At 39.6% G+C, this 27,945-nt stretch overlaps 1 long non-coding RNA gene across 3 annotated transcripts; it reads left to right on the top strand.

Annotated features, from left to right (window-relative positions):
* The first annotated feature begins 1,654 nt into the window (after positions 1 to 1,654).
* LOC133661727 (uncharacterized) lies at positions 1,655 to 27,535 on the top strand. 3 transcript variants are annotated; one of them, XR_009827986.1, is made up of 4 exons: positions 1,655 to 2,265; positions 12,541 to 12,593; positions 24,395 to 24,470; positions 27,155 to 27,535. It is a non-coding gene; the product is annotated as an uncharacterized LOC133661727 (long non-coding RNA). The 3 variants fall into 3 exon arrangements; XR_009827985.1 differs by lacking the exon at positions 12,541 to 12,593; XR_009827987.1 differs by lacking the exons at positions 1,655 to 2,265; positions 12,541 to 12,593 and adding an exon at positions 8,474 to 8,510.
* The last annotated feature ends 410 nt before the right edge of the window (positions 27,536 to 27,945 follow it).

The following is a 27,945-nucleotide window of genomic DNA, read 5'->3' on the forward strand; positions in this document are numbered from 1 at the left end:
AGGATGATTTTTATGCAAGCCCTGTCCTCTGGATCATTGCTTGATCTTTGTGCTTTGCACCGCTATGTCTCATGTTTTTCCCTTATGTGCACTTACCTGTTGCACTCTCTTTGTCTTTTGTGTGCACTCCTAGCTGCACTATTTTTTTGTTTTGTGTGCACTCCATATAGCTGCATTAGTTTTTTTTATCAAATACATTTTTACCTGCACGCCGTCTCCTGTGTCTACATCCTGTGGTCCAGACCAACATGGCTCAGATGGTAAAGCGGCCGTCTAGCAACTTGAAGGTTCCTGGTTCGATTACAGCTTTTGCCATCCAAAGTCACAGCTGTTGTGTCCTCACTCCTCATGCATGACACTTCCCCGCCTTGCTCCCAGTGCCGTTCACACTGTGTATGAATGTTTGATGGTGGGAGGAAAAGCCACGCTTCTGTCAGTCTACCCCAGGGCAGCTTTCGCTGCAAATGAGGCTTACCACCATGTATGTGTGAATGAATGATCATTTTTTTACTTCACTGTGAAGTGTCTAGAAAAAGGTGATATAAATCTGAGCCATTATCTTTATTAATGCCACACAGAAACATAATGTTAACTAATAAATGCAGAAAATGTATTTAAAATGACACACGATTAGGTTATTGCAGGGGTGTCAAACGTAAGGCCTGTGGGCCGGATCAGGCCCGCGAACAGGTTTTATCTGGCCCGCGAAATGAGTTTGCTAAGTATAAAAATTTAGCCGAAATTTTTGAATGAAAGAAATCGCTGTTCTAAATGTGTCCACAAGATGTTGCAATAGCAATTCTTAGTATCTTTAGAGATGATGCTACATATGTAAAAAAAAAACCACATGATGTTAGTGCACCAGTCGAGGAAAATGAGCAAACTACATAAATAACATCCTGTAATTTGATTTTGATATTATTGTTTTATCTTGAAAATTAACACAGATGAGTTGACTGATGAACTTTATCACGTAATTTATTCAGAAAGTATAAATAACAACACATAAAGATAGAATACTATTAAACGCAACATGTAAGTGTAAAAAAAACCCAACAACATTATGATTGTACATTTTCAGAATGTGCTTGTTATATTCTTAAATGAAGAAAACAATCTGAAGTTGTTTTTAAATAACAACACATAAAGATAGAATACTATTAAACGCAACATGTAAGTGTAAAAAAAACCCAACAACATTATGATTGTACATTTTCAGAATGTGCTTGTTATATTCTTAAATGAAGAAAACAATCTGAAGTTGTTTTTATTTTTAAGTTATCGTGCCGTGATTTTACCAGTCCGGCCTACTTGGCAGTACATTTTTCTCCATATGGCCCCCGATCTAAAATGAGTTTGACACCCCTGTAGTATAGCAACAATATAATAATGATTTTTTTTTTTTTAAATTAAGGTTTCCAACAAACATAACAACAAATCATAACATAATGTTTGTGTTGAAACAATTTATGACGATAATACAGTAGAAAATGGATGGATATATGTTACACTGTCTTAATTGGAGCAACGTTTCAAATGAGGTAATTAATCCTTTCCTGCCTGCTGTTTTTACTTGTCTGCAAGTTATTTTTGTGGAACAAATTAGCACTCCATCTCCTTTGAAACTTTAACAAACATTTATAGGAGTGGGGGAAACCTGACGTCCACTTCTGCATAACATTTATGCAGTTTTGAACTTCTTTTTTTTTTTCCCTTTTTTTTTCTTTTTTCTTTTTTTTTTATACAGTATGTGACTATGGAGGCGGGGCGGTTAATGTCCAAGACTCTTCCACCGAAAATAAACCTGCATGCGGGGAAGAGAGAAAGCAGAGGAAGGGAGGAGGAAAGGAAGGCAAAGGGCCCTTCAGCGGGGACACAAGAGAAAACATGAGAATTAAAACTGCGCAGTTTTTTCTGCGGAGTGCCTGCGTGGACCTTCCTCTCATGCGTGGAGCGGATTGGATAGGAGGTTCCGTCAATCCCTTCCGTTTCGTATCTTCAATGATCGTGCGATTTTTTTCCCCACCAGATGGTTCCTGGTATTGGAGGAGGAGGAGGAGAAGCGATCATGCCTTGCCCATGGGCCAACACCTCCACTGCCGGCATGCGCATGTTTGCCGTCATGGATGTGCAGTGGAAGCGATGTTTTTTTTTTTTGGACTGGTTTGTTTTTGCGCCAGAAGAGAGGAGATGCTTGTTTTTGGAATGAAAAAACTATGAGGCATATTCCCAGGCAGATGTTTGGGCAAGGTGATGGATGTAAAGGTAAGAAATATCAATTATATGTCTGCCAGGCAATATTTAGCGCACGCAGTCAATTAAAAGGCCTGCAACATTGTGCATTGTTGCAGGCCTTTTTGGACACAAACTCTCCGGTTTGAACATCCATCATGTCGGATGTGTGCGCATATGTAGACACATTACAAGTTTTGCGCACTGGAGTGTTTCGATTGTCCTTTTTATATATATATTTTTATATTTGTATTTGTTTTTTTTACCCAAATTCTGATTTGCATCGTCTGGTAGGAAATAGTTTTTTTTACGGGAAGGTGCGATGTCGCAATCAGCGTTTGTGTCAATCAATGCGCTCAGTCTTGCCCAAGTGGCGCAGTGTTGCACAATTTTAGGGGGCGGGGGTGGGGGGTGGTGGTGGCTTTTTTTTTTTGGATTACAAACGCGCTCGTTGCGGAGGAGGAGAGCCGTACTTTGTCTGCCATATGTCATGTGGTTAAGTTGTGGCGGGTTCTCTGATATTTCCAGGAAGAGCGTTTGAATTTTTTTCCTCGGGATGAAGTCTGTCTCCACCCCCCTCTCATCATGCACTTTATCATCAGTGCCACTGGAGGGCGCCCCAGCACCACATTGGTGCGTCTCGAAGTTAAAAACTTTTCTTTTCAACACTTTAAAATAATATTATTCATCCTACTCACTTAGATAATTGGAAATCGCTGTAGGCTTTTATTGCAATTTTGTGCACATTACAGACATCACACTTACATGTTGTGGCTCCATTTCGGTCTTTAATATATACTGCAGTATAGTTCTCAAACTTTTTTCACCAAGTAGCACCTCAGAAAACACCTGACTTTCCCACCATAATGACCAACATTAAAACACAGTAGCATGTGTTTTTTGTATTTTTGTTTTTTAATTATTATTAAATCAACATAAATAACACAAGATACACTTACAGTTAGTGCACCAACCCAAAAATCCTCCCTCCTTCCCTCTGTTATTAACATTCTGGATCCTACAATATATATCAATGCAGTCTGCAAGGAATACAGTCCGTGAAGCACACGGTTAATTAATTATTAAATAATTAGTTATTAATTTTACTAATTTTCACTAATTACAAGTTTCCATGTAACTGTTTTTATTTTAGTTTCTTTTTTGTTGAAGAAAATGTATTATTATTTTTTTAAATAAAGGACATTATCTTCACCAGACCAGGTTGTCAATGAAATTAGATTGTTTAAAGCAGGGGTCACCAACGCGGTGCCCGCGGGCACCAGGTCGCCCGTAAGGACCAGATGAGTCGCCCGCGGGCCTGTTCTAAAAAAAAAAAATTAATAAAAAAAAAATTTAAAAATTAAATCTTCATAGAAAAAACACAAGATACACTTTCAATCAGTGCATCAACCCAAAAAACCTCCCCCATGCACACTCATCCACACCCACTCACACAAAAGGGGTTATTTCTTTCTGCTACCAATATTCTGGTTCCCACAACATAGACAACACATCTGCAAGGGACACAGTCCCTGAAGCACACATGATTGTATAGGCTGCTGGTCCACTAACATTTTCCTTAATTACTATTTTTTATGTAATTATTTTTATATTGTTTTACTTTCTTTTTTATCCAAGAAAATGTTGTTTATTTATTTTAAAAAAGGGCCTTATCTTCAACAGACCAGGTTGTCAATGAAATTAGATTTGTTTAAAGGGTTTTTTAAACCAGGCCCAGTCCAGATAATGTCCAAGTCGGACTCAGCAACACACACCTTCATGCATGTACACAGAAAAAAATTAGGGAACACAACAGATTGCATATAATTTATAAACAAAATTACATTTTCAAAATAAGCATTTATGTACAGTCCAGATTATGTCCAGGTCACTCAAATTAGGGAACACAACAACAGATATCATATAATCTATAAACATAATTATACTTTCAAAATAAGCCTTTGAGGACTTCTCATCTTTTTTTAATGTTTTTTGGCATCATTATCGTTTTCAACCATGTAACTTTCTAAAGTTAGAAAATACTGAATAAATGTTTTAAAGAAAGTAATACTAAGTGAATATCTGTTTTTGGCCTTAAAAATAAACATTTTACCGAGTACTAAAATTAAATTGACTAAATCATGATTGTCAATGAACTCTCCTAAAATAACAGAAACCACATTAAGCTTCATAAACAAACCAATCCTTAAACACATTTTTTCAACTTCCACCCAAAACAAAGACACAATATGACAATACCAAAACAAATGTAGGGTGGATTCAGGCTCCTGACAACAAAATCGGCAATCATCTGACTCTGTCATATTCCATAATTTTAACATTTTCCCTGTGGGTAAGAAGTTATAAATAATTTTAATTTGAAAATAACGATTTTGCACATCGATAGTGGTTTTATAGATTAGTTTGAATATGGCATCCCATGGCAACGGGCAGTCAAAAAAGTCCTCCCATTTTCCATTTGTGTTGTATGAGGCAGCCTTCAAAGATTTCTTTATTAAATAAAAATTATATATTTTTCTATTTATTTTAGTTCCTTTTTGCCAACTAGAATTTCTTATTAGAGGTTTACAAACTAATAATTTAGTAGTTCCATAATTAATTATTTGTTTCCATCTTTTCCCAATTACTCCAGTTAGTTGATAAAATGAAAAGCTTGAGCAAGCATCACCATACATAGCTCTAAATTCATCATACTTCATAATTTTACCATTCTCATTGATAATATCATTGACAAAAATGATTCCTCTTTCAAACATATTTTTCCAAAAGAAAGGCTTTCCATCTATTACAATATTAGAGTTCATCCATATTAACTGCTGCAAAATATCGTCTCTTTTTTCTGGCACATAAAATTGAAAACACCACTATGAGTGGATTGTTTCCTTTATGAACCCCGCCATGTTTCCCAGCAGACTCTCTGGGAGGGGATCACTTGTAAAAAAGGATACAATTTCTTTTGATACAGTACATGTTTTTTGTCCAACAGGACATTTGTGTACCACTCAATGTTTAAATACATCTTTGGAACAATTGATGCTTTTAAAGACAGACACATAGCTTCAAGGTTGAGAAGTTTCAGGCCCCCATATTCATACTCTTTGTACAAAACCTTTCTTTTAATCTTTTCTGGTTTGCTATTCCAGACAAAATCGAAGACCCTCCGCTCATAAATCTTAAAAAAGTTTTGTGATGGAGCTGGTAATGACAAAAACAAATAAATAAATTGAGGAATAATTAACGAGTTGGCAATAGATATTTTACCATACAAGGTTAGGGATTTCCCTTTCCATAATTGCATAATTTTATCCAGCTTTCTTAGTCGATTATCATAATTTACTGAGCCTAGATCTTCCAGATTTTCTGGGACAACACCACCAAGTATGTTAACTGGTCCATCTGTCCACAAAACAGGCACTTTGCATTCCATTCGAAAGGACGTTCCCTTTAGATTTCCGATCCTTAACATTTTACATTTATCATAATTAAGCTTAAGGCCAGATTGCTGTGAAAATATGTCCAAAAGATTAAGAAGGTTCCGCAAACAATGAGGAAAAATCTTATCTTTGTGAATCAGCCTTTTCTGACATGAACTTCATCAAGAACAAACACAGAACACGCCTCACTGATGCACATCTGCAAGACTCACTCAGAGTTGCAGTGTCAAGTTACACACCAGAGTACAACACACTAGTTAACAGCATGCAATGCCAGGCTTCCCACTAACTGACAAAGAAACAGATAACAGATTTGGTGTCCAGTTCAAAGTGTGACATGATTTAAAAATTTGAGAGTATACTTTTGTATTTTACATGAGTTATTATTTGTACAAACATGGTGCAAAGTAATTCATGATTTGTTAAAAAATGTTAGTGGCTAGCTAGTTAAAATGGGATATTGTGATTTCACAAGACTGTCTTAGAAGTGATCATTTGAAAATGTTCAATTTGAAAAATGTGCACTTTAAGAAAATATAAAAATAAAGTGTTGCATATTGATATTTATCTGTTCCTATATATATTTATTGTGAGAAATCATTAAGATGATCAGTGTTTCCACAAAGATAAATATAATTAATTATTAATAATAACAGAGTTAAAGGTAAATTGAGCAAATTGGCTACTTCTGGCAATTTATTTAAGTGTGTATCTAACTGGTAGCCCTTCGCATTAATCAGTACCCAAGAAGTAGCCCTTGGTTTCAAAAAGGTTGGTGACCCCTGGTTTAAAGGGTTCTTAAAACCAGGTCTAGTCCAGATTATGTCCAGGTCGGGCTCAGCAACACACACCTTTGTTTATGTCCACTCCACTTAGGGAACACAATATATTGCATATAATCTATGAAGTAGTGTTACGCAGTATGTGTTAGGTTGTGGCGGTCTTGAACCCCAAGATGCAGAGATATTATTAAAAAAAATGTTTTTTAATGTTAGTATTAGTATTGTAATATGATCCCAGGAATGTAGGCTCATATAACTTCTTTGTTGTCTTGTCTTTATTGCACAAGATGCGATTCAACCACACTACAACCCCAATGTGCGTCTCCCCTTTTTTACAGGTATTGTGCCTGAAAACGCACCCCCGCCATAGAATGCACCCCCTGACGCGGGTGAGTGTAATGTCTCTATGACCTTCCTAGCCAGAGATAGATGGGGGGTGCATTCTATGGCAGGTAAAAAATGCACCCCCACCCTAACTCCACTTCTGGTGGTCCAATTTTCACATGGTTTTCACTGTACACTGGGGGGGCTATGATGAGTCACCAGGGTGAGTGCCAAGTCTCTATGACCTTCCTAGCCAGAGATAGATAGGGGGTGCATTGTCAGGCAGCAGGCCTGAACGTCCTGCCTGAAAATGCACCCCCACCCTAACTCCACTTCTGGTAGTCCAATTTTCACATGGTTTTCACTGTGCACTGAGGGGGCTATGATGAGTCACCAGGGTGAGTGCCAAGTCTCTATGACCTTCCTAGCCAGAGATAGATAGGGGGTGCATTCTCAGGCAGCAGGCCTGAACGTCCTGCCTGAAACTTCTGGTGGTCCGATCATCACATGGTTTTCACTGTACACTGAGGGGGCTATGATGAGTAACCAGGATGAGTGTTATGTCTTTATGACCTTCCTAGCCAGAGACAGATGGGGGGTGCATTCTACGGCAGCTGTGGAAAATGCACCCCCATCATAACTCCACCTCTGGTACTTCGGGTACTTAACGTTATTTGTGAATGTTCAATTTGAAACTTCTTAAAACCAAATCAATGGTAGATATCAGATGCATTCATTTATTTATTCATCCATCCACCCATGAGCTTCTTAAAGTTAAAGAAAATGTCATATTTTTTTAAATACGAGTATTGGATCACGACAACACGTCGAATGAAGCAGCAAACATTCGTTCTCCTTGATGTCTCTAAAAAAGTACATATAGAGGTTTACTTTGGTGTATATATTCTTTACAGTAAGCTGTCAAGGTAGACAATTAATACTACATTTTCGGGACAGCAAATATTCCAATATTAATTGGTTATTGTTTTCGCCTTATCTGATATGACGGCGAAATCATTAAAGGCTCACAATTTTTAATCCATCCAAAAGTAAAGAAAACTTGGATTATTTCACTTTATGTACTTTTTTATGCCGAAAGAGGCGATTTAAAAGTAGACAATTAATACTACATTTTCAGGACAGCAAATATTCCAATATTAATTGGTTATTGTTTTCGCCTTATCTGATCTAATGACGGCGAAATCATTAAAGGCTCACAATTTTTAATCCATCCACAAGTAAAGAATACGTGGGTTATTTCACTTTATGTACTTTTTTATGCCGAAAGAGGCGATTTCAGCCACTTGAATGACGGCGAAATCATTAAAGGCTCACAATTTTTAATCCATCCAAAAGTAAAGAAAACTTGGATTATTTCACTTTATGTACTTTTTTATGCCGAAAGAGGCGATTTAAAAGAGGCGATTTCAGCCACTTCGGTGATTACAGCCGAGTTTAGATATACTTTTCGAGACGAGTGACGTAAGCGAGTGACGTAAGCGCGCTCCCGCGTCAGGGGGTGCATTCTATGGCAGAGGTGCGTTTTCAGGCACAACACCTGCAATACTCGAACCCCTACTGCCTATCAACAACGTCACTTCCCTATCTCTCCCCGGAACTCCCGCCCCCCAGCCAAAGTCATTGGCTAACACCCGTAGCCAGCCACTACAGTGTATTGCGGATAAATTGAGAACAGGTGCTATGTAATGTAAACGGGGTAAGATGATAAACTCTGCTTCTTAAAAAAACATGTTGAAAGGAGAAACTGGAAATTGTGACGTATCAAGTTGTAATTGTATGCATGTTCGAAATAACAGCCGGTATAGCGCGGGTAAACAGGACTTTTTGATTGATTGATTGAAACTTTTATTAGTAGATTGCGCAGTTCAGTACATATTCCGTACAATTGACCACTAAATGGTAACACCCGAATGCGTTTTTCAACTTGTTTAAGTCGGGGTCCACGTAATCAATTCATGGTACAAATATATACTATCATCATACAGTCATCACACAAGTTAATCATCAGAGTATATCATACTTGCCAACCTTGAGACCTCCAATATCGGGAGGTGGGGGGGCTTGGTCGGGGGTGGGGGGTGGGTCGTGGCTGGGGGCGTGGTTAGGGGCGTGGTTAAGAGGAGAGTATATTTACAGCTAGAATTCACCAACTCAAGTATTTCATATATATATATATATATATATATATATATATATATATATATATATATATATATATATATATATATATATATACTGTATATATATATATATATATATATATATATATATATATGTATGTGACGGTCCACAACTGTATGTGGCAAAATGCAGCTCCACACTGCTGTCGCTTCAACATATCACTGGCACCAGGTGGATTATGAATTTATTTTATTACACTGTCCTGCAAAACAGTGCAAATTGTGAGACTGTGAGTCCACTTGGGTCACGGGATTATCAATTGGAAGGCGTCACAGTTCTGATCACATCCCGCAGGTAAAGTACATACCACTTCTCGCCAGCAACAGGCGCTGTTGCAACACTTCATTCATAATTTAATCAAGCATAATGAACGTCTGTTTCTACACCGTTACATATATATATATATATATATATATATATATATATATATATATATATATATATATATATATATATATATATATATATATATATATATATATATATATATATATATATATATATATATTTATGTATATATATATATATATATATATATATATATATATATATATATATATATATATATATATATATATATATATATATATATATATATATATATAGAATTTTAGTGTTCATTTATTTACACATATACACACACACACACAACACTCATCTACTCATTGTTGTACTTGAAAGTACAATGCTTTGTTAAGGGTTGAATTGTCTATCCTCTTTCTATTCTCTGTCACTATTTTTCTAACCTGCTGAACACCCTCTCTGATGATGCATTGCTGTGTGGCACGCACAAAAGTGCTTTCATCAAATGCATGAGAGTGTGGAATCTTCCATCTCTCCCTAGCATGGCCCAAAACCGGTCAATCCTTGCTTCCTGGGGAAGATCTTCCCTGGCAAGCAATTGGTACTCCAGTACTTGTACCCGGAGGCTGGTCAGGTCCAATCGCAGCTGCGGCAGACTTTTTTTTTTTGGGGCGTGGCCTCCAGCTCCGGCTGAATACCGGGAGTTTGTCGGGAGAAAATCTCTGTCGGGAGGTTGTCGGGAGAGGCGCTGAATATCGGGATTCTCCCGCTAAAAACGGGAGGGTTGGCAAGTATGGAGTATATACATTTTATTATTTACAATCCGGGGGGTGGGATGAGGAGGGTGTGGTTGATAACAGCATACTTAATTAGTCATCAACAATTGCATCATCAGAGAAATGAGCATTGAAACAGTGTAGGTCTGACTTGGTAGGATATGTACAGCGAGCAGAGAACATAGTGAGTTCAGATAGCATAAGAACAAGTATATACATTAGAAATACATTTGATTATTTACATTTGGTTATTTACAATCCGGGGAGGTGGGATGTGGAAGGGGGAGGGTGTTGGTCAAAGGTTGAAGTTGCCTGGAGGTGTTGTCTTAGTGCGGTTTTGAAGGAGGATAGAGATGCGCTTTCTTTTACACCTGTTGGGAGTGCATTCCATATTGATGTGGCATAGAAGGAGAATGAGTTTAGACCTTTGTTAGATCGGAATCTGGGTTTAACATGGTTTGTGGAGCTCCCCCTGGTGTTGTGGTTATGGCGGTCATTTACGTTAAGGAAGTAGTTTGACATGTACTTCGGAATGAGAATGAGTTTAGACATTTGTTATATCGGAATCTGGGTTTAACGTGGTTAGTGGAGCTCCCCCTGGTGTTGTGGTTATGGCGGTCATTTACGTTAAGGAAGTAGTTTGACATGTACTTAGGTATCAGGGAGGTGTAGCGGATTTTATAGACTAGGCTCAGTGCAAGTTGTTTTACTCTGTCCTCCACCCTGAGCCAGCCCACTTTGGAGAACTGGGTTGGAGTGATGTGTGATCTGGGGTGGAGGTCTAAAAGTAACCTGACTAGCTTGTTCTGGGATGTTTGGAGTCTAGATTTGAGGGTTTTGGAGGTACTAGTGTACCAGGAGGTGCATGCGTAATCGAAAAAGGGTTGAACGAGAGTTCCCGCTAGAATCTTCAAAGTGCTTTTGTTGACCAGAGAGGAGATTCTGTAGAGAAATCTCGTTCGTTGGTTGACCTTTCTGATTACCTTGGTTGCCATTTTATCACAGGAAAGATTAGCCTCTAGAATGGAACCTAGGTAGGTGACCTCATCTTTCCTGGTGATAACAATGTCACACACTTTTATAGTAAAGTCACTGACTTTCTTGAGATTGATTTGGGACCCAAATAGGATGGATTCCGTTTTACCTAAGTGTATGGATAGTTTATTGTCAGTGAGCCAGGTGCAAATACTAAGGAGTTCAGCACTGAGGATTTTTTCCACCTGTGATTTGTCCTTGCCGGATACCAGCAGGGCCGAGTCATCCGCAAACAGGAACAATTCACAGTCGCATGCTGATGACATGTCATTTACGTATATTAGGAACAGTAAAGGCCCTAATATACTGCCCTGGGGGACTCCACAGCTTACTGAGAGGGGGGGGGGGACACGGTGCCGTTCACCTCTACCACCTGTTTCACTTAATGTCAAAAACAAAACAGGAATAAGGTTCCTGGGAAGTGCAGAGAAAACTCTAGCATATACAAAACCAGTTCCAACAAGAAACAATGATGGAGCCCTGACTACAGGGCAGGCTGGTTTATAAAGGAGCCTGATTGGCAAAAGTGAAACAGGTGAGTCCAGATTGCCAATCAGGGACAGGTGAGGGTGACAGTGCTCAAGCCAGAAGGGAGCTGAAGGCAAAAGGGAAGTCAAATGAAAATAAAAGCAACAAGATGAACTTAATACCGAAATAAGGAAATATATTAAATAAATAAATAAAGTCATATGTTTATAATTAGATATGAAGAGATAATGTATTATTAATATTTTGCAAGTTATGTAAAGATATTCGCATAGGAACAATAAACAAAAAAACTACATTGACAGCTACAGTTCAGTTCAATCCAACTATTAAAACATGTTCTTTAGACATTATACCTTTTAGGGTAAAGGTTTGGCTACAATATGCCTGTCAGATGTTTTTATTTATTTCATTATTGGTTGATCCTTGCATTTTTTTCCCTTAACTTGTACAAGACTTTGGGACGGCTGTGGTTTTAAAGGTACTTTAGAAATAAGCCTTGACCTTGATATAAACTTAAACAATATGGTCGTTTCAGAAATACGGCCATAAATCTGTTACGATGATGGCGTTAGAAGCCATGCTAAATTAGCGATTATCTCTATGGGTTTTTGAATAGACTTTAAAAGTCACGCCACTAAGCCAAGATAAAACTAATATAAAGCACATGTTAATTACAAGTCTATCAGACACAGAGTATAATTGTATCCATGAAGTCATTCAATCCATCAAAGAACAAGCAAACACTGCAGAGCACGATCACCATGTTGATGATCAGCTACTGAAGTGACCTAGCACCATTGTCACATGCTCATTTGTCAAATAAGACAAAATGACTCAATTTAAGTTTGTGTTTCATAATATTACATTGCAAGAATTTTATTTGGACTACTGCTGTTCTAATAGTGAGCGAATTACTGTTAACTTCAAATTAACATTTTTCAGGATTTTGGGACATGACTGCCTTTGACCATGAATGTCAAGTTTTGAGGATGTTGGTGAGTTGCTCCTGAATTGTTTATGGTGCTTCTTGTTTTAATTATGGAGTCACTACTTTTAGAGGTAGTTTGAGTGAGGAGTTTGGAACGCTGAGTCAGTATGGAGGTGTGTGTGTGTGTGTGTGTGTGCGTGCGTGTGTGTGTGTGTGTGTGTGTGTGTGTGTGTGTGTGTGTGTGTGTGTGTGTGTGTGTGTGTGTGTGTGTAGATGGATGTCAGGAAGCAGTGGGTGAGGAAGACGATTCACTGGCACCCTCCTCCTCTTCTCCTCCCCCTCCTGCTTTTGCCATCATCATCCACCTCCAGCTGCTTTTCGAGGGCGTTGAGCACGTTTGGCCAAAGAACAAAAAAAAAAAACCTAATCAATAAACGTCAGAAAAAGATTGCCAAGTTTGAGAATGAAGCTCCTCTGCCTTTAGGCTTGTAAGAAGTTTGCCTGTAGGAGAGGGTGTTGGCTTGCATGTTGTCATATATATATATATATATATATATATATATATATATATATATATATATATATATATATATATATATATATATATATATATATATATATATATATATATATATATATATATATATACACCTTCTTTCAATGCGTTTTCTTTATTTTCATGACTATTTACATTGTAGATTGTCACTGAAGGCATCAAAACTATGAATGAACACATGAAGTTATGTACTTAACAAAAAAAGGTGAAATAACTGAAAACATGTTTTACATTCTAATTTCTTCAAACTAGCCACCCTTTGCTCGGATTACTGCTTTGCACACCCTTGGCATTCTCTTGATGAGCTTCAAGACCTGAAATGGTTTTCACTTCACATGTGTGCCTTATCAGGGTTGATTGATGGAATTTCTTGCTTTCTCAATGAGGTTGGGACCATCAGTTGTGTTGTGAATGAGAAGGTGTGTCCAATCTTTTGGCCTGTATTGTGTATATATGTATGTACAGTATGTGTGTATACATATATGTGTATATGTATAGCCAAGGAAGTGTGCTAAATCATCATAGGTCCCCTTTAATTTCTCAATGAATATTGCATGCATTATGCACAGAACAAGGTTCATAAAATATGTGATAGGATGAGTTTGGTGTGGAAGAACACCTATCCAAAGGATTTGTAGAAGAGGAGACCCCGTCCCCGTTTTGATTTATTAAATCTCTATATTTGTCAGTCAGCATGTTTAAGCTGTCTAATATACTGTAGGGGAGAATGGAGGAGGTTGTCACACTTTTTGCTCTCGTGTGAATTTCTCATCGAAACATCTTTCAAAATTCTTACATTAAATGAAACCTTTAAAGGGGAACTGCACTTTTTGGGGAATTTGGCCTATCGTTCAAAACCATTTTGAGAGACAAGAACACACAAGTCTTGGTTTTTTGGGGGATTTTAAAGATGATTAAAAAATTGCTTGGAAGATGCGGCTAATGGGAGTCACCGTTGTAGCCTTCAAAGCCCTCTAAAACAACTAGTAACAGACACGTTAATAACAATATGTAATATGTTCAATATTTACCGTATTTTGGTCATTTTAATTAATGCCAGAACTGGCTCCTCCCGCGCATTGATTTCCATTTCCATAGCAGCGCACATCCGACTTCTGGCAAAAACTGTGTGTTCTACTTCTGGAATCAAACACAAGTGTGTTGTAATCATGGCAGACTTGGTAACAGACAACAAAGACAAAACGTTGGAGCTGACAGAAGCCGAGAGAGTGAGGGCGGCATTATGAAGCTGCAAATGTGGAATTTGAGACAAGCTATTTAGACATAAATGGCGTGCTGACCCCCAAATTATCCGGGAAAAACGTCCTCGGCCAGCTGGACCAAACAGACAACTGTCCATTGAGTGAGTCACTCTTTATATTGATCATGACACACACAGCACGTCATGCGTGTATCATGACAGACGGCATACTCTGTCTAGCTAGCTGTGTACAAACAAAATATGAAATGTGGGCTAGTACTTTACAGATACTTTAATAAGATTGTTCATGGCAGCACGGTGGAAGAGGGGTTAGTGCATCTGCCTCACAATACGAAGGTCCTGAGTTGCCCTGAGTTCAATCCCGGGCTCGGGATCTTTCTGTGTGGAGTGTGCATGTTCTACCCGTGACTGCGTGGGTTCCCTCCGGGTACTCCGGCTTCCTCCCACCTCCAAAGACATGCACCTGGGGATAGGTTGATTGGCAACACTAAATTTGCCCTAGTGTGTGAATGTGAGTGTGAATGTTGTCTGTCTATCTGTGTTGGCCCTGCGATGAGGTGGCGACTTGTCCAGGGTGTACCCCGCCTTCCGCCCGAATGCAGCTGAGATAGGCTCCAGCGACCCCCCGCAACCCCAAAAGGGACAAGCGGTAGAAAATGGATGGATGGATGGCTGGATGGATGTTCAATTTTCAAGTTTTTCAGCCAGTACAGATTGGTGTTTTATCGCAGTGTTGTGCATTACAAACTTTTTTGCTGACGTAGAAGCTAGCTTATCTCTTGCCGTAGTTAGCTTTTACGGCTAATACTGACACATGCCGATGTGTTACTACGATAGAAAAAGAGGATGGATGGATGTTGATGGTTGTCACACACTATGGGGTTGGTTGTCTCAAGGTTATTTTATTGGTAAAATATTTTTAAAAAGGTCAAGACGGCAGAACTAAATTAGAAAGTTGATTTGACAAGTTGTCAAATGCATCTTAACACAAGATGAGAGGAACATGAACAGGGAAAACATATTTTAGGCCAGCCTACTTTATATGTGATATGTACTGTATTTACTGTATGTATGAGTACAGTGCATCCTGAAAGTATTTACAGTGCTTTCACTTTTTCCAAATGTTTTTATATTACAGACTTATTCCAAAATTGAATTAATTGATTTGTGTCCTCAAAATTATACAGGCAATACCCCATAAGGACAATGTGAAAAGGGTTTTAGAATCATTTGTTGTGGCATCGTGATGCCAGAGGTCGTCTTTCCAAGATGCAGAGGAACGTTAGGAAGCGGCTTGCAGGTAAGAAGAATGATTTATTCTTAAATGCAGACAAAAATATGCTACGCGGTGCCCACGGCACCGAAAACAAGAATGGCTTTGTTATGATCCGCTGCCCGGATCATAGTTTTACGTTTTCAAGTCACATGTGTTTTCAGCACCTTGTTTTGTTTCTGTTGCCATGATGGCAGATTATGCTCAGCTGCCTCTGGTTAGTGTTCGAGACGCTCACCTGTTGTCCGGGCACTAATCAGAGGGCTATTTAGTCTTCGCCCAGGCAGCACTCTGCCTGGCTTCCTAATTTGCTCATATGCAACAAGTATCGACCTTTTTGTTTCCTGCTAGCTTTCAGGCTATGCTATTTTTTTGCTTGCTAGCTCCCATGCTAGTCGTTTTTGTTTTTTCCTGTCTGAGTTAGTTCCAGAATAAATCATTTTTCTACCTGCAAGCTGTGTCCGAGCCCGTCTGCATCCTTGGGAGAACACCTCGCACCACGATGCGACCAGGTCGTTACAGGCTTAGCCAAAAGGATGCTGGTCAAAACATGGACTAGGATCAGGAACAAGAACGTAACTTTGTTGCATGGAAGCAAACAAAAGCACCAGACCGAGTGAGGCGAGAGGATGGAATATCTCTCTGATTAGTGCCCAGGAGCAGGTGAGCGTCCCGAACACTAATCAGAGGCAGGTGAAAACAATCTGCCGTCATGGAAACTAAAACACAAAACAGGGGTGCTGAAACCAAACATAAACATGTGAATCAACACGTACACCACGTACGGCAATGGATCATCACATTATATTTGCAAACACATGTACATAAGTATTCACAGCCTTTGCTCAACACTTTGATACACCTTTGGCAGCAATTACAGCCTCACGTCTTTTTGAATACAATGCCATAAGCTTGGCACACCTATCTTTGGGCAGTTTTGCCCATTCCTCTTTGCAGCACCTCTCCATCAGGTTGGATGGGAAGTGTTTGTTTTCATCCAGGATGTCTGTGTACATTGCTGCATTCATCTTTCCCTCTATCCTGACTAGTCTTCCAGTTCCCACCGCTAAAAAACATCCCCACAGCATAATGCTGCCACCACCTTACTTCACTGCAGGGATGGTATTGGCCTGGTGATGAGCGGTGCTTGGATTTTTCCAAACATGACGACTGGCATTCACGCCAAAGAGTTCAATCTTTGTTTCATCAGATCAGAGGTTTTAGTTTTTCATGGTCAGAGTCTTTCAGGTGCATCGTGGCAAACTTTTTACAAAGAAATGGCTTCCGTCTGGCCACTATACCATACAGGCCTGATTAGTGGTTTTCTGCAGAGATGGCTGTCCTTCTGGAAGGTTCTCCTCTCTCCACAGAGGAATGCTGTAGCTCTGACAGAGTGACTTGGTCACCTCCCTGACTAGACTAAGATGAATGCAGCAATGTACAGAAACATCCTGGATGAAAACTGACACTTCCCATCCAGTCTGATGGAGCTTGCGAGGTGCTGCTAAGAGGAATAGGTGAAACTGCCCAAAGATAGGTGTGCCAAGCTTGTGGCATCGACTTGACTTGAGACTGTAATGGCTGCCAAAGGTGCATCAACAAAGTATTGAGCACATGCTGTGAATACTTATGTACATGTGATTTTTTTTAATTTAGTTTGATTAAAAAAACTTTTCGCATTGAAAATTATAGGGAATTGTGTGTAGAATTTTGAGGACAAAAATGAGTGTATTCCATTCTTCAATAAGGCCGTAACATTAAAAAATGTGAAACAAGTAAATCGCTGTGAACACTGTCCTACTAGAATTTCTAGCTGGCATCAACTATGTAACAACTAGTTCGCTAGCTAATAACAAGCTAAACTATAACTTTTGTTTTCAACTCAGTTAAACTTTTCAAACCCAAAAATATAACCAAAACACCACCAGCTAGCTTATGTTACCATTAGTTGTTTAACTGAACATACATATTTTTTAAGAGGTCTAAAATGTCTATAATTATATTTAATAAAAATTGCTCGTCACCCCGAGTAATTAGAACGCTGTTCACATTTGTCAATGTCTTATACACACATGGAGAAAGTGCAAGTGTTTACCAAGTACAATGAAGAATAATTCTGATAAACGCCTTGAACTTATTGAAAATAAGGAAGTGAATAGATGTGTTAGTAGTTGCTATAAAGTGGAAAAGGGGTCGGATTAAATACGTTTAGCTTCCTGCTACGTTTTTCGGACAAGTTGTGAAGAATATGTAAAATATCTAAAGTATTGAAACTGTATACATGGTTGAAATAAACTTCAACCAAATAACATACACAGAAGCAGTCCAAGAGAAGCAACTAACAATTTACTGTTGCAGTATATTATTATGATAGAATATACATTTAATGATAGCTAACGTCAGTAGCTAAACTTTGCCAAATCGCAATAATTAGATGGGCGAAGTTTATGTGCTAAAAGTCGGAGGAGGGCTGGCTATAACAGGGCAGCCATGCAGCCATGTAAAACCTGCCCCTTTCAGGGTAACAATTGTTGTGTTACAAAGCCGTTGTGTAATAGCCTGGAAGACAATTACTGAGAAGCCAAATATTTACTATTTGACGTGTAAAACGCAAGTTCTGTCACCAAGTTTATCCCTCTTATTCTAGAGAAGACCATGTAGGTGAGCTCTGACCCTAATTCCGTGCATGTCCATACCAAAATTTGAAAGAGACGGCACCCCCTGCTGGTGAGATATAAAGAGTGTGACAACCAACCTGGTTCATAATGAGCTAAAGGGGGCATGGCTTATTACTAGAAGTGTAAATGGTATACCCTTCTCTGAAGTCAGCCCTTTTCGAAAACAAATCTGAACCCCCAACCCACACCCCACCGACCCACACACCCTTTGGCAAGTGCAAACACCAACGTTAAAAAAAAAAGAATGATTGCAGCTTCAAGCTTCACATTTCTCCCTCAGCTCCTTTTCTCTCTTGGCTTTCTCCCTCTCAGGTTTCACCCCCTCGCGCCCCGCCAAGCATGCTTCAGGCCCCTGTCTAACCCCCGTCCCCCCAGACCCCGCCCTCCCCCCTTTGACCCGCGTCTTACCCTCCATCTACCCCCATTGCCCTCCCTTTCCCCCCGGGCAAGAGTCCTTTGTGCCTTCCTCCCCCTCCATCGCTCCCTCCCCAGCACCTCAGCCTTTGTGTGCAGAGGCCAACAAGGGGCGAAGAGGAGCCGTGAGGACGTAGAGCGAGACGAGATGGATCCTTTTTTTTTTTCTTTTTTTTTTTTTTTATAAACAAAAACACAGTAAAAACAGGGATTCAAATAGTAGTTACTGTGCAAAATCAAAGAAGTTTAGAGTTTTTATAAAAATAAGAAACGCTGCCGCTTTTATTTTTAATTTAAGTGTGTTTTATTCATCTTAACTTTCTCTGTGCACTCCTACAGAGGGACAAAATATGAGGAACTACTCTCAGTATGATACAATGCAGTTCTACGACCACAATAATGAATACATTGCTAAACACCTGACGTCAATTCAAATTAAGCGTTAATTTTATTAGTACTCCATCCATCCATCAATCCATCTTCAACCGCTTATCCGGAATTGGGTCGCAGAGACCCCCAGACTTCCCTCTCCAGAGCAACTTATTAGTACTCTTCATCATTTATTCATTTATGTTGATTTATAACTAATATTTATTGTGCGTGATCTAGTATGCCTGTTTTTATGGTGCCTGGACAACATATTAATTGTAGCCACCATAGCTAATTCTGGCCTAGTTACTCTGATCCTTTTGCTCACACGTTAATCAACATGCGTTGTCCTCAACAAATGAAGTTATTCAATCATTGAATATTGGCGATTGGGTGCCTAATGAAGTGGCTGCTACAGTTAGAATGCGCAGATGTTAATAATCTCATCTCAGATAGTGAACATGCATTATGGATTTATCCTGACGGGCCCTCCACATGCATTTTTAAAATGTGGGGAGAGGTATGTGTGTGTGTGTGTACACTATGTATGAAATGCACTCTCAGGGCACGCTCTGGAGGAGAGAATATTCCTGGAGAGCCAGCTGCCGCCCTTGTCTGTTATCACAGCTAACTCCATTAGTAGAGCTTGTGCCGCCAAGCCTTCAGCTTACACACACACACCCACACACACGTGCACGCAGAGACAATTGTATTTCCAGCCATGTTCCATGACTTCCTTCCAGCGTCAGCGCGAGGCATTGTGGGTAAAGTGTGGCCAATGTCATGGCTGTTTCACCAAAATATCACCCGGCCGGTCTCTTCTATCTCCTGTGAGGTGCTGACCTTTACCCGCAGTCACGCTACTGCTCAATCACTTAGATAAACGCAGGCTTCATACAAGCGCAACCCGTTATTTGGTGTCTGTAATTTAGGCTCCAGGGTAATTAGCTGGCTAATTACTGTTGCTTGCTATACTTACACTGCTTACCACCAAATAAAGGGGGCAAATGGCATGGTTGTTATTAATTAGCCGTTCTTGTCGCTTGACGCACACACAACTCCCTGTGTGACCTCCATGGTGGTAGTGCGCCTGCCAGTGTGTGTTGTTTGCATGAACTTGTTGCTCGGTCAACTTTGGAGTGCTCCATACACACGGGCCACATTCAGTGCCAAGTACAGGCTTGTGTTGCCATGTCAACGCAAGACTTGCAAGGAGCACCCCCATTGGCCGCGCTGCCATGCATGGGATTGTGATGCATGCTGTCAGCGGGCCAATGGGACGCAAGCCGAGCCGGGCCTGTTGCTAAGGGGAGTATCTTGGAACACAGTCAGCTGGGTTTTCTCTCTCTCTCTTTTTCTCTCTCTCTCTCTCCTGCACTGCTTTGCCCTCATTGACTCCTTCTCCCCCACCTTCCTGTCTTCCTATTCTGCGCTCGCTGCATTTTTTTGTAACACCTCTACACGTGCGAAAGGGGAAAGACCACGTGCACGTTGGAAAAACTCACTGAATATTTCATGCATCGTTGTTCCATGTGTTTCCTTCTTTGTTTGCATCTCACTGCATACAAAGGCTGAAGTAGCTCAAACTATCGCTATATTACACAAAGTGAAGGAATTGCTCAATCAAAAAGCATTGTATATTTTGTGACTCACTGATTGTTCCATACCCCACATACTGCATTGAAGTGTGGGGTATTACCTGTAAAACGTATTTAAATCCAATTTTCCTTCTGCAGAAAAGAGCCGTAAGAATCATTACTGGAAATGAAATACAGAGAACCCACAAACCCAATATTCAAACAGTCAATTTTATTAAAATTTCATGAACTGGCAGAGTGTAATATCCTAAAAGTCATGTACAAAGCACATGCAAGAGTTCTACCAAATAATATTCAAAACAGATTTGTAAAAAGAGAAAGTAATTATAATCTGAAAGGAACTGAGATCTTTAATAAATTTAGATTTAGATCAGTGATAATGGAAATATGTATTTCAATCAGAGGTGTTAGTTTATGGCACAATTTTGACAGTGGAATGAAACAATGTAAATATTTCTTTATTAAAAAAAAGGAAGTAAAAATCGTGATGATGAAAAGATATGATTGTGTACAATTATTTCTTCATTTTTGGTATAATTGTTGTAAAATGAAAATATGGCTTTGTAGTCGCCAACATTGAAAGTCAACTGTTGTATTTGTGAAAATAGGGGGCAGAAATAAGTTTTGAACTTTTTCATTCATTCATATTGTACTTTAATGTTATTTTAATTGATTTTTCTTTTTTTTTTATTCCTTTTGATTATTTATGAATGAAATAAATAAATGAACAGAACTGAACACTACGAGCATTTTTAAGCCTGTTGGTACCCCACAACCTCCCTGGTGACTTTGCAGCGCCGTGAAACTTTTGTGACAATATAAAGTCAAGTGTCATGGCGTTCACATTGTAAACATGTGCTCTGACATGTATGAGGGTTACAGATGGCAGGCCATGCAATGCAGCCAAAGAAATAATCTGATATGTCACTTGTTGCTGATGAGGGGTTGCCATGCCAACTCAGGCTTTATGTAAGTGCAAGTTATGCCAAGCCCAAGTGTACGGCATCCATCTATTTCCAATATTGTGGCTATATTCTATACCCAAACCACATTAATAAAACTTTTGTAGTCAATCGTTATTTTTACAGTAGATGTCGATAGCAGCGTGCTGGTTTGCATTCCGCAGCGCCATCATCCCGGCAGGAATGTTGTACGTCACGCTAACAAAGCATCTGCTCCCTCAACACATTTTCCATTTCCTGTTACCACACTTCCTGTTTCCTGGCTCTTATCCTCCCTTTGTTTCATCTCTGCTACATTTCTTCCACCCTTCTGCTGTCATCACTCGCCTCTCTTTCCGCCTCTTTGCTTTTGTGTGTGTGTGGAATGGATAACACTTTGCCCAGTGCAGCGTCCTGCTTATGAATCACACAGAACAAACAAAGGGTGTTATGTAAAGACAAGCGTTCATTCATAGTAATCCTCAATATGAAGAGAATAGGGAAAAACAAGCTATAACGTGCGCATACACACATACACACACAAACACACCCTTATTGCCTGTGTGTAAAGATGAGATCAAAAGCAGCAGAGCCAGCTGCTTCTCAGCCCCCGCACCCCCCTGCTGCTTTTGTGTGTGTGTGTGTGTGTGTGTGTGTGTGTGTGTTTGTGTGTGTGTGTGTGTGTGTGTGTGTGTCATATCAAGTTGTAGTACCACATGACAAAAATAGGCAAGATGAAGCTCATAAAGACGTCCTTTAAATATGGGCATGGTTCTTCAAAGACGCATGTGATGTGACATGATGTCCACCTCTGTAAAAATTGAAGATTGGGCACACACACACACATTTACACACTTACGCCAGCAAGAAGTTTCCATAGTGTGCAGGCAGCGCGTTGGTGAGCGACGGTAATTAGAGAAATTTAAACACTTGACTCAGCAGGGAATTAGAAGAAGGTTTCTAGGTCCCAATATTATTATATTATTTTTAACCAGTTTAATGTAGATTCTGCCACAACAGTGAATTGAAAATGTAGTGTCCAGATGTTCATTGTAAATCCACAGCAACATTTACTGTGAATTTGTCATGTGTTTTTTCGTGTTGTTTTCCTGTGTTTAGTTTTTCTTCTTGTCTAGCGCTATTATTTTTTGTTGCAGTTCCCGTTTTGGATATGTCTTGCAGTGACTTTGCCACTGTTTCTGAGTGCTGTTCTCCATCCCTGCTCTTGATCAGTGATCAGGGGACTCACCTGCCTCTGATCCCTAATCAGGAGTGTCCATATGTCAGTCACTAGGTTTCCATGCACAAAATAGTTTTGTTTTTTTTGTATTTTCACACCTACGTGTGAAGTCCCAGTGTCCATGCACACTCTCTAATGTGACTATTGATCATACGCTGTGTGCCTCCCGTACACTAGGAGGAGGTTATTTTCTTAGTTAAATGTAATCCTTTTCCGGTTGACCTATGACATCACACTAGGGATCTGCGACTCCTTACAAGTCAACAGCCTAGCTCTGTTGTACCTGATGGCCGCTGTAATATTGGCACATATTACAAATATTACGTCTCTGATTTTAAATAGCAGACAGCATCAAGAGATGATCTTGGATTGCGCTACGAACATGACGCTACTACCAAGAAGGTCTCGGACCAGATGCAGGTCAGAAAGAAAAGACAGCCTGCTGGGAGAGATTTTGTTGAAGGATTTTTGGACGAAGAATCATGTAAATAAAAAGTTCCAATATCTGGTAGTTCATTCAAAAGGGTGATGGGCTGATGGTAGGAGTTTTAAATCCGAAGGAAAAGACCGTTCCTGCCCCGACTGATACTGTTCCAGATGAAGGTTGCTATTGTTCTGGACTATCTTGTCAGTTGTGTGGAATACATATTCCACACAACTGGCATATATATTATGTGTGGAATATATATTATATCACTCTGTAAATACGTTTAAAAGAGTCTGTCCATATCACGTTTTAAAAAACAATAGTTACTGCGAGTGTAAAGTTATTTTTGTTCTTCTTTCTCTCCGTTGTCAAGTATGTTGTAATAGAAACACAAGATATAAGAAATAAACATGTTCTCGCAATACTCTCATGGCGGCTGGAACTTCAAATACAAAGTTTTACAAACGCCCCAACTGTGTTCAGCGCAGACCGCCCCTCAAAGGTTCCTGGGAACCTCCGATAGTCCCACCTAGCTATTAGGAACCAAAACTAGATCCTGTGGAACTAAATCTACCTGGGTAGTTTTTGGTGAAAACACAGGAAGGTACTTTATTTATTTATTTATTTATTAGTTCCTGTAAATGTTCCTGCGGTGGAAAAAGGACTATTGCAATCTTAAGAAGCCACCTAATCAGCAACAAGGCACAGGTGTGTCTCCTGATTGCCAATCAGGAAAACAGTGAGGAAAACATTACTTAAGTGGAGGTAAAGTGGCTGAGAGGGAAGACCAACAGGAAGTGGAATGAAAAATAAGTGCTGGACAGGAACCAAATAGCAAAACACAATAAAACAAACACATGTCCCACCTGTCATGAGCAGTCATGACATTATGTGTGTATCAGTAGCAAAAGTGGAATTAATGCACATACAGTATTATTGATGTCAACAACCCTGCCAGTCCCCTCCATCTTCCTCTGAGCCAATGACCTTATCAATAAAAGGCTATTTCAGGGGTAGGGTCAGGGTCAGGTGTGCGTGTGACCCTCTAGTATATTTTGTTTAAGAAGACTGTGATGGAATAAAAACCGGAAGGAGTGAGCAACATTCTCATGTCTTTTTTTTGTTTTGTTTCCTGTTCTCTTGTGGTCAGGTGATGAGGAGGTGAGGGATGCTCCATGATAGGAAGACGAGCAGCAGCATGAAGAAGAGTGTCTGCAGAACCATCGGTAAGCTGGTAAATGACCACATACATAGGGTTGGTTGTAGCGTTTGGCTCGGTTGGTAGAGCAAGACACTTGCACCTGATGGGTCGTGGTTAGGGCCTTGCATGGCAGCTCCCACCATCAGTGTGTGAATGGGTGAACGTGCAAAGTGCTTTGAGTACCTTGAATGTAGAAAAGCAAGTATAACCCATTTATTTAATGTATTTATGTAGCGTGAGCTGCAGGGCTGTCGTATAGGGGGGAAAGGTGATGACAGTCCCAAGGGTCCACAGCCTGATGGGGCCCATATGTAACCTCCATGAGAAAATGATTAATCAAACACTGAACTAGTATATAATAAGAATGAATCAAAATTAAAACAAAGCCACAAGTCATACAATATTTTAATTTTAATAATTTCAATTGCCGCTTCTTAAAAAATGGTTTGGTCCACACCAATGTTTCCTCTAAAGTGCGCACCTGCACTATTGGGCACTGCTTCCTTGTCCTCCGCGCATGGAAAATCAATGAAGTGCTTAAAATCCATATCTAAAACCAAACATAATCTCTAAATAAAATGAACACATTACTTATTCTGTACCATTTTCAACAAGTGGTCACAACAGATAAAATAATCATCAGCTGAGACGTTTTAAGGAGGAGAAGAAGGTGGTCTGCATCAACAATCATTTTATTGAGCAAAACTGATTACTGTCGGTTGTAACCACACCAAAATATTAGTGACAAAACTACTAACTAGTAAAACTATTCACTTTCTGTCGTAATCACACCAAAACAAACAATTGGTATGTTGTGTTGACAGCAACCGCTCTCTTTCATATGCGCCAAAAGACACACTAACTTGGCTCAGCCAGTGATGCGTTCACTGCCAGAAAAACAGTCGGACAACTTCAACACCACACATAAACTCTTAACTGTTAGATCGTTACAGAGTGATGCAGCTCACACGCAGCCAATGTCATTAACGGTGTGTTTTGTGTGTGTGTTGCTGTTTTGAAGGTTAGCTTACAGCAGCACAGTTAGACGACTTAAATGTTGCATGCTAACTCTTATTTTGGCAAAATTAACAAGCACTGTACACCCACACTCCCCAAACACGTGTGCTGTACTGTCATGTAGTAAGAAGGTTAATTTTGGGATATTAATCATGAAATGCTGTTCTTAGTTTACATAAATGCTAATAAATAACAGTTTGCAATGATGTTTTTTACAGACAAAAACGTGTACAGTGTATCCCATGCTTGTGAGCACAAATCTCATTGTGCAAAATGTGAATGTTTTAAGGGAATACAATCTCTGAAAAGAGGTAAATGTCACAAATTCTCCCACAGCAGAAACCCCACCCAGACAATCAACATACAGCTCATGAATACCAAGATTTTTGTATTTCCGTTGTCAGTGGACCAAATGGACATTATTATTATTATTATTATTAATAATTAATATTTACCGAGTAACTGAATAATGACCTTCGTCAGATGCTCATAATTAAAAATTCTTAGTATCTGACGAAGGTCAGTTACGTTATCATGATGTGTTCAGTGTGGTCTTGTAAAATGTGTGGAGAATTGGAATAACCTAAATACACAAAAGATAGCTAATTCTACCTAATTTACATAATAATCTGACTTGTTGAGTGGTTAATTGTAAAAAAGGAAACAAATTGGGTGTATTATACCAGGAATCATTCATTGCCACCTTCAATGTGGCAATGAATGGGGTAGAGGGGCCCACACCGCTTTCAGGAGCCCCAGAATTCCTAGCAACAGCCCTGGTGAGCTGAGGTGATTGTGTGTCCAACACAGAGGTCATTTATGTAGACACGTACACACACACTCACACATCCCGCAAGGAAAATGTGTGATATGGTTACATGTAAAAGGCTCATTAAGAGCTCCAGATATCAATGACGCAATTACAATGTAATATCGGAGGCTCATGACTGATGCAGGTGCCCTTTGGCTGTTGGACACTTAAACACAAAGACACACACACGCGCACACACACACACACACACACACACACACACACACACACACACACACACACACACACACACACACACACACACACACACACACACACACACACACACACACACACACACACACACACGACACAGACAGATGATGCACTGCAAAAAAGATCTGTCAAAATATAAGATAAAAAGACTAGATTTTAGGAAAACTACTGAACAAATAATTTTACTTGATAAAACATCCTGTATTAAGATTTGTATATCCATTGATTAGCAGGGGGGCAAATATTTGAATAGTTATTTTCTCAAGTTTAACATGTTTAAACTAGAATAGAAAAAATACAATTTATTAATGCTAGAGTTAAGATTAGTCAATGACTAAAAATAAGTGAATAGCTCTTAAAACTAGGGAAATTTGGAGAAATAAAATGTAAAATCTTGTGGCAAAAAATAGTTTGCGGTGTACAAGCATGTTTTGAACCCCAAAAACCTCTCTGACGGCCATTATTACATTTTTTTACAAGGCACAATTTTGGCTACACTAATTGTGAATATGCAGGTGTGTGCATTCATAATGTCGCAGGAAGGAGAGTGACTCAAATGTCACAAATTAAAGAAGTCCCAGTGCTTAGTTAGGCAGGACCTTGGCCCAGCGACAAGTTGAAAGCATATACATTTCCTCCTCCTCCTCCTTCGTACGTTGGTCCAGGAGGTGATCTTCCACTCTCGATCTCCCCTCCCACCCTTCTGGGGCCTTCCCCAGGCAGCGTGGCACACCGTGAGGCCTGGCCGTGATCCAAGAGAGCCCGCCTGTGCCTGCCTGCTTCCCTTGAGAGTGCAGACAAAGCTGGGACGAGGCCAGATGCTCCACTCTGTCGCTTTATTGCTTTTTTTTACCCTCCTCTTCAGTCCTTGTTTGCTACTTTGGCTCTTTATTTCTTCTTCACACTTCATTCACCTTAAGGGTGTTTTCCTTTTTCTTCTGAACAAATATATATGATATGTAAGTAACAAACACAAGCATGTGTGTTGCAGTGCTGCCTTTGTGTGTGGCCCCCCCACATCAAACTAAACAGTAAAAGTGAGCGCTCGTCACCAGGTTCGACTTGTGTTTGTGTGTTAGCCACCCACAGCGTTTCTTTCCACCTCTTTTCACATGATCATCAACAAATGTCCTTTTAATTGCACGTCTGGCCCCTCCTTATATTTGTAGTGTAACTAATCCATCACACACCTTTATGTTAGCGTGAGGTACCAAATTTGTAATTAATGCCTTTAGCACTAAATGCCCCCTATTTTGCAAAATTGACCTTTTAGAAATGTGTCACAAGAGCCTGCTTGTCATCAATCAATCATCAATCAAAGTTTATTTATATAGCCCTGCATCACGAGTGTCTCAAAGGGCTGCACAAGCCACAACGACATCCTCGGTTCAGATCCCATATCAGGGCAAGGAAAAACTCAATCCAATGAGCTACAATGAGAAACCTTGGAGGAGGA

Source organism: Entelurus aequoreus, linkage group LG12 (assembly GCF_033978785.1).
Source record: "Entelurus aequoreus isolate RoL-2023_Sb linkage group LG12, RoL_Eaeq_v1.1, whole genome shotgun sequence".
Taxonomy (NCBI): Eukaryota; Metazoa; Chordata; class Actinopteri; order Syngnathiformes; family Syngnathidae; genus Entelurus; species Entelurus aequoreus.